At 52.1% G+C, this 9,038-nt stretch overlaps 1 pseudogene; it reads right to left on the bottom strand.

The window, feature by feature from the left end:
* Positions 1–693: 693 nt before the first annotated feature.
* LOC133764429 (pre-mRNA-splicing regulator WTAP-like) lies at positions 694–1,456 on the bottom strand (annotated as a pseudogene).
* Between the last annotated feature and the right edge of the window lie 7,582 nt (positions 1,457–9,038).

The raw sequence follows: 9,038 nt of genomic DNA, 5'->3' as shown, positions 1-9,038 counted from the left end.
ACTTGATTTTCTCATGACTATTCAAAGTTGGTTCTTCACAAAAAAAAAAACAAAAAAAAACCTTTTAAAGGCAAAATTCACCTCAGTTGAGTTTTGACCCAGAAGTTCAACAACAATCATGACGTCCACAGACTTATTGGCAAAACTGATATACAGCCTCTCTAAGTTGCTGTGCTCAAGGTTAGGAATGATGAATAGTAGGGCCGACGCCGTGGCTCACTTGGTTAATCCTTCGCCTGCGGTGCCGGCATCCCATATGGGCGCCGGATTCTGCCCTGGTTGCCCCTCTTCCAGTCCAGCTCTCTGTTGTGGCCCGGGAGTGCAGTGGAGGATAGCCCAAGTGTTTGGGCCCCTGCACCCACTTGGGAGACCAGGAAGAATCACCTGGCTCCTGGCTTTGGATCGGCACAGCGCCGGCCATGTTGGCCATTTGAGGGGTGAACTAACGGAAAAGGAAGACCTTTCTCTCTGTCTCTCTCTCTCACTGTTTCACTCTATCTGTCAAATAAAAAAAAAAAGAGAGTAATGAGTAGTCCGTTTTTACATTTTACTGGAATTTTACATGCTCAATTCATGATGCAAGGCTCTAGGTTTTCATCCCTCCAAACGGCCTGCAGACACAGTGTGCCTCAGACTTAAGACTTCTGTTTCTCCCTCTATTTTCTTCAAACATTCCTCAAGAGTCTGCATGTTTTAGAAGGGGAATTTTTCGGAGGTGGCTGCTTCTTTGGAATAGTCCAACGGCATCAGGCCTCTGGGGCAAGAGGAAGGGGAAGAGAGCAAAGCCGACGCACAGGCTCATCTGGTACGTTTTACATTTAGCCATTGCAAGCTGGACGGTGTAAGAATGTGGCTTTTTTTTTTTTCTTTCTTTCTTTCTTTTTTTTTTTTGGCTCAAAAAGTTTGAGTCTTGGTGAGGAAACAAGTATTTGGCTTTCCCACCACAGCTTTCTCATAGTGGGGCAGTCAGGGAAGTCTTGACTGGGGAGTATGATTTGTTTACCCGTCAGGAATAACCTTGCAGGCACTCCCGTTCATTTTTGGCTTCTTCCACTTTGTCTTTTGTCTGTTCCAGTTCACCTTTCATTTTTAGGAAAAGCAAGTTGATCGCTGGGTTTACCATTGTTGAGCTCAGTTGGGCAACACTTGGCTGCTGGTGCGTCTTGAGGTACTGGATTTGAGTAGTGCATGCTCGCATTTCTTGTTCCTTGGTTGCTAGTCGCATTTCAAGGATGTTTTCTCCCCGTGCAGACTCCTGCTGTTGTTGTTTTAGTTTTTCTCCAGACTCCCTTAAGCCAGTTACATCATTTGAGTTAAGATCTGTATTCTTGGCCTCCAAAGCTTGGACATAAGCTTCGTACTGTTTCTATCTTAGAATTAATTCATCTCATGCCATAACTTTGAAGTCTGTTTCACTTAGTCAGATCTTTCCGGGAAAGGGTTCTTCACTGGTCATCTTGAACCCTCTCCAGGCCTAGACTGCACGGGCAATGCCAGTGGCACAGACCGAGGCCTTGTCACCACCCAGGCCGCCATGCTCCTTTATTTGCTGGTCTCTCTACCTCAAAAAACTGCAAGTGCTCTGCTTCTGACCCACCTTCCTGCTGATGTGTCTATGAAGGCAGTGGAGCATGGCCCAAGTGCTTGGGCCCCTGCCACCCACATGGGAGACCCAGATAGAGTTCCAGGCTCCTGATTTCTGCCTGGCCCGGCCCCAACTATTCTGGCCATTTGAGGAGGGTACTAGTAGATGCAAGATGCTCTCTGTCTGTCTCTCTGTGTCACTCCATTTTTCAAATAAATCTTTCTTTAAAAAATGTGTAAATCTAAGGAGTACATATGTACATACCGTAAGATGATTGGGACAATGGAGCTAATGACCGTGTTTCTCATCTCACTTCATTACTGTGTGCGTGGTGAGAACACGGAAGATCTACTCTCCTAAATTTCCAGTGACAGTGCAGTGGCATTAGCTGTAGTCACCGCGTTGTACATAAGGTCTCCAGGAATTACTCCTCCTGTGTAACTGAAGCTTTGGAGCCTTTAATCAACACTGTTCCCTCTCTCCTACCCTGTCCCTAGCCCGTGGCTGCCACCAGTCCACGACTATGAGATTGGCATCTTTAGATTGCACGTGTCAGTGAGATTTGGTGGCAAGTGTCTTTCTGCACCTGGCTTATTTCACTTAATATAATGTCCTCCTCCTAGCCCATCCGTGTTGCTGCAAATGCTGGTGTCTTCTCTTTTAAGGCTGAATAATATTCCACTGTGGGTGCAGATATGCTCGTGTGTCCATCTGTTGATGGACACGTATGTTTTCTTATCTCTCCACCTGTTGATGGACACTTAGGTGCAGTCTACATCTTGGCTGTTAATGGACACGGACATGCAGCTGTCTCTTTGGGATTCTCAGAACATTTCCTTTGGCTGTACATCAGAAGTGGGATTGCTGGGTTATTGTGAGTGGCGGTTTTAGTTTTTTGAATGATCTCTGTATCACTTCCCATAATGGCTTTGCTAATTCACATTCTCTCCAACACTGTACAAGGGCTCCTATTCCCCACGCCGTGTCCACCCTTGTTGCCTCCAGTCTCTGGTGACAGCCATCCCAGCCGGTGAGCAGTGAGGGAGCGTGCTGGTTCCAGTTCGCCTTTCCCTGATGATGAGCGGTGTTCAGCACTTTTCATACCCCTGTTGGCCATGTGTGTCTTCCCTTACGAAGTGCCTTTTCAGGTCCTTTCCCTATTTTACAATCACATTTTTTCTGGAGTTCTGCTGTTAGATTTCTTACCTATTTTGCAGAGTAATCCCTTGTCAGATGTGGGCTTTACAAACATCGTCTGAGCGGCAAGGCCAGCCTCGCCCGCAGGGCAGGGGCCCCTGCGCCATCCCATCCTCAGCTCCCCGACCCCAGCCCCTCCCTCCTCTTCTCTTTCCCTCACCAGGCCCTGACTCTCCCTCCCCCACGCCTGGTTATAGTGCTGGGAGTGACCCCGATGCCACACGGCTGAGTCACCTGGAGATGCCATGGCCACATCAAAGGACACGGGAGCGAGGCCCAGAGGCACGTTCCATCCCTCCCTCACGTCATCCCCTTGCCAGCACGAGCACGCCTGTCTTGCCTGGTGATGTCACTGGTCCGGGTGCAGGTGAGGCCACAGACAGTGGCTCCCCCCAGGGCTCCAAGGCCGGGGAGAAAGGAGAATGCCTGCCTGGTCTCCCTTCGGCAGGAGATGATTATGGGACAAGAGAGAGGGGAGCGAGGCCTGGCGTGAGGTGCAGAGAGCTCTGTCCTCGGGCCTCTGGCTTTCTAGAAGCCACAGGTCCCCTTCTGCCTCCTGAGCAAAAATGAACATGGATCAACGATGTCACCTGTCGCCAACATAGCAGCTGTTCGATAAGATCTTCGTAGAACACTTCTTTATGCCACACTGCTGTAAGCAGCCCGCACGAACTTGTCTGATCCAATCCTCGCAACAACTCCTTGAAGAAGAGCACTACTGTCATTCCCACTTTACAGGCAAGAAAATCGAGGCACAGGGAGATTAAGTTACTCACCCAGAATAACACAGCTGGTGGGGAATAACGTTGAGATCTGGCTCACTGAGTCTGTGCTCTGAACCTCCATGCTATTCTGCCCCCTTGCCAGAACCAGGCCTGCCACCCCACCAGTGGCAGTGTCGTCCTCCTGAGCACCTGCAGTTACTGGCACATGGGAAATGTCTGCGCCATCGCCAGTCCCAGACGCACCTGCTCGGCCTCATCACTCAGTATTTCTTCACGGTGAGTCCTTGTGCTGTTTCTCAGTGAGGTGTCCATTCTGTGGGTGGACAAACTGAGGCAGAGAGGTTGCTGCAAAGCGATGATGCACCCACAGCGTTGCTAGGACTTGCAGCCGAGCCTGTCTCCCCCCAGGACTCATGATTCTTCCACCTTTCTAGGACAGAGATCTGGGCGGAGGGCAAGGTGAGGCATTGTGTCCATCTCCTCCCGGGTGTGAGCATCTGATGCGCCACCGAGGTACAGGGCAGACAAGGCTGGCCTGAAGCCTTAGAGAGCATGGCTTGGGGGGTCCTCTGCGGGGGGCGATGGTTGCACGAGCAAGAGAAGAGACAATGACAGCGTGCAAAGGAACCGTCAGGTGCAGAAATGTCGTTCATGGGAAAATGTCGTTCAGTTGGCAGGGCAGCGAGGACAGAGAAAGGGACAGCAGAGCTGGGGAGCCCAGCTGACAATCCCACCTCTGTGGCGCTCTGTCCCTCCCAGGGAGTCCTCCACTCCTCTGGCCTCTCATACTGAGCCCACCCGCCCAGGGATCCAGGGAGGCAGCAGCCTGATGGTGGTCATCCCTGCTGCCAGGTTCCAGGCAGAACAACGCCGAGAGGCAAGAGCTGTGTCCCAAGCTAGGGTGGGCGTCTGAGCACGGGAGTGGGGAGGGGCCCTGTGGTCTAATCTGGGACTGATCAAAGGGCAAGTCCTGGGGAAGTGGCCGTAATCGGGTCCCTAGAAGCCTTGCAGGGTCAGTGGGAGCAGGATCCAGAGGGCTGGTGGAGAGGGGTGGAGGTGGGGTGAGGAGGTGGGAGAAGTCAGACTGGTGCCATCTTAGAGAACCTGTTGAGTGTGGAGAAGCAGAACAGGAGGCCTGGGAGGGGGCTGCGCCCTCAGCCTGCCCCTCTCCCCCTGCTTCTGCTCTGTCTGTCCCCAGGAGACTCGCCCCAATGCCTCTCCCCTTGGTTTCTGTTTCCCTCCTCAATTTCCCTTCATTCACGTCCTGTGTTCCCAGGGCCCTGCTGCTGTCCTTCTTCTTTTCCTGGCCTCCCCTTCCCCTCTCCCTACAGCTGTCCACATCTGGAAGTCTAAGATATATTCTCCTTGTTGTTCACTCACAAGGCAGGAGAGCCCAAGTGACCTTGCTCTCTCTCATAAAGAAACCCTTTTTTCTCTTCAAAAGGGAAGTGCCTTTCACCTGTCATGCTGGAGGGGTTTTCTGGGCAAAGTTGGGGCTCTCAAGAGCACAAGACAGACAGACAGGCTCCTGATGTCTGTGTGAAGGTGCTGGGAGAGACCGAGAGAAGGGGACCCTCACTTGTAGGCTCTGCCCTGTGATGACATCACCCAGCATTCCCCGCAAGGTGCTAAAAAATAATTGCCCTCGGTGAAGACATACAAATAAATCGTGCTGCTTGGTAGAGAAGATTCCAGTGTGTTGGCAAAATGTGCAGGCCGGGCGTCCCTCTGGCTACAGAGCTCCGAGGGCAGCTGTGTTCGGAGCCACCCAGTGTAGACGGGGACAGGGGTGACACTCCCGCCCTGGTCCCAGCCTCACCCCACACTCCGGCTCCAGCCTCACGTTTGGAGCAGAAGCCAGAGTCAGCCTAGAGTCCGAGCAAGGCGTGGGCCTCTGACAGCACCTGCTTGGTGGGGAGTGGCTCAGGTGGAAGTGCGTCAGCCTCCCCTCGATCCCTCTACTCCTGGCTGCAGCAGCCCGGTCCAGGCAGCCCCTGCGGGTCTGCATGGGAGTGGCTTTGCTGCGGGGACAGGCGCTTCCTCTCTTGCAGGACCTGCCAGGGTCCTGCAGAGCCTCATGCACCCATGGGGTGAGGTGACGCCTCCTCTCGGCCCTGGCACCACCACACGGGGCCTCTTCTGAAGCCCTTGAGTCACTCTGGCTGATTCGCCTTCTTGACACAGCCAACAGAGAAGCTTCCTATTATCCAATAAGAGACTCAGAAGGAAGCCTGAGTTTCGCTTTGGACCCAGTTCCTAGCACCAGGCTCTTTCATCCGGGAATCATCTTTGCTGACTTTCTTCTCAAAGCCCTGAGACAATGGTTGGCACGCTGGGGTGGACCCACGGATGGTGGCGTAGTGGCTGCGTGCGAGGACCACGCACAGGGCTGGAGCGGGGAGGCGGTCACTCCTGCCAGCTGGCCGCCAAGCTGGGAGCCTCAGGTGGAACTGTAACAGGAGGAGCAGCAGAGCAGAGAGGGGACAGGTGAAAGAATAGGAAAGGAAGGAGGAGGAAGAGGAACGGGGGGTTGGGGAGGGGACTTCTGCTCAGGCACAGCTTTCCGCTGAGACGTGAGATCGAGACTTGGCACCTGCCTGGGAAGGCTGCTCTGTCCTGGCTTGGAGTGTGTTGGTCCTGTCAATCTGTCCATGGTATGTCAATTTCTTGCTCAGGAAACTTTCTTGGCTTGGGTTCCCCTAGCAAAGGAGCAAGCAAAATGGGCTCTTTAGTCGCCACTCCCCTCGGTTGTTGGTTAAGAGCTGCTCCCGGGGAAAGGGAAGGTGCTGATTGTTAGCAGCTGGTTAGCAGGCACGGGGCCAGGTGCCGCCAATGGGAGAGGCTGACAGGCATGGAGATGGAAGGGGTAGAGGGGTTACAGGGTGAACATCAACAGCCTTTGCCAAAGTGACTTGGGCACGGAGTCCCCTGTCCATCAGGAGGAAGCAAGACCACAGAGCAATTGGACTCACAGATTCAACCATTTTGTGTTTTATTTAGAGCTAAGAGATGGCTACAGTCTTCAGGAGCCCCGTATAACAGAGATACTGGTGAGAAAACGGAAGAAAATAAAGCCCTAAAAATATGATCAAATTAGAAGCAAATGAGGAGGACAAGACAGAAAGAAAAGCAAAAGTTCTGTGACCTGTGGAAAAGTGAGCATGCAATATTTGATCAACAAAACTCCCGCAGGGCAGGCGGCGGGGGAAGGGAGTGTCACACAGGTGCTGCAGCTGAGGGGGTTTGGGAAGGTGAAATGAGAAACAGCCTTGCCGTGGCTGATTTCCAAGGAGCTGGCGAGCAGAGCGGAGGCAGCATTCAGCCCGGGACGTTGCTCCTTTTCTTTTTCTGGCTAAACCCAAGAAGGTGCATATGCATTCATCATAGAGGGCTACAGCCCTGCCATAGCTATGGCGAGACAGCAATGACGGATAGAAACTGCTAGAACAATGGCATCCCAAAACCTATGTGGTTGAGAAGTCTGGCAGCGGCGTCTGGGATCAGTGCGGTACTCAGGAGGATACTGACAGCAATGGCTGTCCCAGACACGTGTCCCAGCCGTGGCAAGCCTGCGTGTCACCCAAGGAGGCGGTCTGGCTGGGTGTTACCACCAGCCTATCCTTGCTGAGGCGTTGGATTTGAGAGTGAAATGGTGCGCAACGGAGCTCGTCCTGTCGACCCACTGTTTCAGCAAAGAAGCCCTGAAGTCGAGGACCGGGGTGGTGAGGATTCACATACTGAGAAGAGATGTTACATGTACCCATGCAGGGCTTCCCAAGGTTGAGCAAAAATAAGGCCAGCGATTCCTGAGCCACCTGGGTCTAGGTGCAGAATAAGACATTAGTAGGGGGCTCTTAAGGCGAGTCACTAAGGAGAGTTGTGAGCTCAGCAGGGAGCGAGCTTTATGCCTGAGATGGGACATAAAACCCAGCAGGGCTGGACTCTCACGGTCCTGAGGAGGCACAGAAATCCTGGCTCCCTCTGAGGACAGCGGTGGGGAGAAAGTGCTCTTTGTTGCTGGAGTTGGACACAAAGACCCAGCCTTACCCTCTATTGAATTTGGAAGGCAAGAAGTGGCTGAGGTCACTCACTAAGACAGGGTCAAGAGACTGAGACACAGATTTTGTGTGAAAGGAATGCATGGTTTCCCTTTGGAATATACACTGGGGAAGATGACTGGACCCGAAGCAGGGACTTAGGACTCTGCCACAGAGGGTCACCTGCCAGGGTAGAGGTGACCAGAAAAGGCTGCAGGAGGTATTGCCAGGGGAGGCTGCTGAGAGGGTTGCAAGATGTTGACCAGCAGGTTCATCCCCATGAGGAGAACACACAGAGAAGCCAGACCTGGGACACCTGCAGCTCCTGGAGGTTGTCAACTCCCAACAGAAAAGCAGGGGAGACTGAAGGCGCACTCTCTCCGTGCCCAGCCCTCGAGGAGTCAACAGCAGGAAGCAGGAGAGACCTGCAGAAAGAACAGAGCAGCCCCCTCCTCCCCATGGCCCATCTAATGGCCGCAGCTCAGACCTAGGAAGCAAAGTAGATGGGAGATGCTTTGAATGGGGAGTAAGTTGGACTGTTTTAGTTTGATATCAGACGCACAAACGTGCCAGGATGCCATGGGGCAGCGGGCGGCAGTGTGGTTGAAGGCAGTGATAAGAGAAAAACTAAGCTGTTTCCTGTTTGTGCAGCCATTGAATGGAGCCTATTCAATAAGCCAGTTTACAAAGTTGGAATCAGATCTGCACCACAGGTATGCATATCACTGGTGGCATATGTGCGTGTGTGTGTGTGGAGGTGTACACGTGTTTTTAAATGCCACACATGGTTCATCTGGAGTGTGGGTTTATTTCATAGCAACAAGTAGTTTCACTGTCTTTATAGTCCTGAGTAAAGAATCCCTCTAGATAACATTAAGGGTGAGGCCCTCATCCAGGTGAACGCAATACATATTGCAGCCTCTACTGGGAGTTCAAGTTGGAAGAGCAGGTGCAGCTGTCTTGAATGAACTGGCAGTAGCTGTGTTGGGAAGTTATGTGTTTCTGCTGTCTGCAGGAGGAAAAACAAAGGAACTTGGCTCCTACTTAGGAACAAAAACCCCAACTTCTGCTCTAACATCTTCATTAGTGGACTCAAAGAACTTTGACTCTGCAAGAATCCAGGTAAACTTGCCCCACACCCAACACCTGCCTTGTCTAGTCTCCCTAGCCACTCCCATTTTGTCCCTGTGGAAATTTCCTTCCTGTCTGTCTGAAGCAGTGGTTCTGGGCCTTAGCTGCATGTTAGAGTCATCTGGGAAACTGTTTTTTAAATTGGAATTTAAAAAATATCCCAATGTGAAGGTCTTACCTCTGTTTCTGGAAATGGGTCATGGGCATATTGTTTTTTAGAAGCTCCTCTTGTGATCCTTAAATTTTATTTTTTATTTACTTGAAAGGCAGAGAGAGAAAGGGATACAGAGACAGAGATCATTCTTCCATCTTCTCATTTACTCTCCAAATGCCCACAACAGCCAGGCCTAGGCCTAGTCGAAG

Source organism: Lepus europaeus, chromosome 7 (assembly GCF_033115175.1).
Source record: "Lepus europaeus isolate LE1 chromosome 7, mLepTim1.pri, whole genome shotgun sequence".
Classification (NCBI taxonomy): Eukaryota; Metazoa; Chordata; class Mammalia; order Lagomorpha; family Leporidae; genus Lepus; species Lepus europaeus.
Note: the sequence above shows the minus strand (reverse complement) of the source record. Positions and strands in the feature narration are given on the sequence as shown.